Source organism: Vicia villosa, linkage group LG1 (genome assembly GCF_029867415.1).
Source record: "Vicia villosa cultivar HV-30 ecotype Madison, WI linkage group LG1, Vvil1.0, whole genome shotgun sequence".
Lineage (NCBI taxonomy): Eukaryota > Viridiplantae > Streptophyta > Magnoliopsida > Fabales > Fabaceae > Vicia > Vicia villosa.
In genome coordinates, this window is record NC_081180.1 from 165130145 (window position 1) to 165131617 (window position 1473).

Sequence of the window (1473 nt, forward strand, 5' to 3'; positions counted from 1 at the left end):
ATATTGCCATTCTACTTCTGATGGTGTATCCCCGGAAGCACCTTTTTTTTTATTTAGCGTGAAAATGTTTCGTAGATGCATTTACGGAATATGTCTGTATGTATATCTACGGAATAAACCATAAATAACATTTGCAACGATAAAAACAACATTTATAGATTAAAATCGGCATTACATTGATGATTTCAACAACAAGTTAAATATCACATTTCAACAACCCGATGGACGCTTGCACATCTCTAAGATTTTCTCGATCCTTCTTTGCATCGTTGTTACGAACTCGAGCAGAATTTTCTCTTCGAAGTCGTAATACGTTCGCCATATCACCAAAACATCCTCTCAGTTCTTGTGCTCAAAGTTGCTGTAAACGTTGTTCCCTCCTTTGTCAACTAAAAGTGAACGATACTCGAGCTTTACAATATTTCGTTTGTCTCTGTAAGGTAGGAAATAACCGATTTTGTCAATGATATCATCGAGCGAGGTGTAATCGTTGAGTTTGAACGTCCTCCTGGGTGTTCTGCCATCGGAGTAGGAGATGTAACACCCCTTTTCTAACCCCAAATATATATCATACAATCAAACAGAGTAAGCATGCATAAAGGAAAAAGGGCGCCACATGTTGATTTTCGTCAAATGAAAATCCCAAAATAACATGCTTACAACATCCATAATACGCAAAGATCATATTGTAACACAAATGAAATCTCATGTTCTCATACATTATGCATAAACGCTTGCGGAAAACAATTCGAATTGCTATTAAAGATTTCAATGAATATATCCCATACTATATTCATCTACCAAATTCAAATAACAACAATATCTTTGTTACTTGAACATTACAATTCTAGGCTACAACGGCCTTTAAATCAACATATCCAAATGTCATCACATACATTCAACATTCAACAAAACATAAGACATAGCAATATTCAAACATGAACATAAGTCTAAGAAAACCCCCAAGTGTTACATGATCAGAGCATATGACTCTCTGCCTAATCAAAATGAAACCTCGGAGCTCTTCGGCTAAGTCACGAATCAAGCAACTACTCTTATGAACCTGCACGTTACCAACCAAGGGTAACATTCAAACAGAAGGGTGAGAATTCAAATTCTAAATAGAAAATATAATAATGGGACATGCAACACAAATAAGCATACATTTCTCATCAAATATGTATTAATCACATATATCTCATTCTCATCACATTCTTTATTTCATATCAAATGATTCATCATTCCACATATATATATACATATATCATTGATACATATAAATTCACATCTATATCACATATGTTCCAAATCACATATATCACATTCATAACACAACAACAATTTATATCAAATGAATCACAAATCCACATATATGCATATCCACCAACATCATTCCACACAATTCACATCACATAAATCACACCAACAACAACATTTCACACCGACACGTGCGACTCAAGTGTGACTCTATGC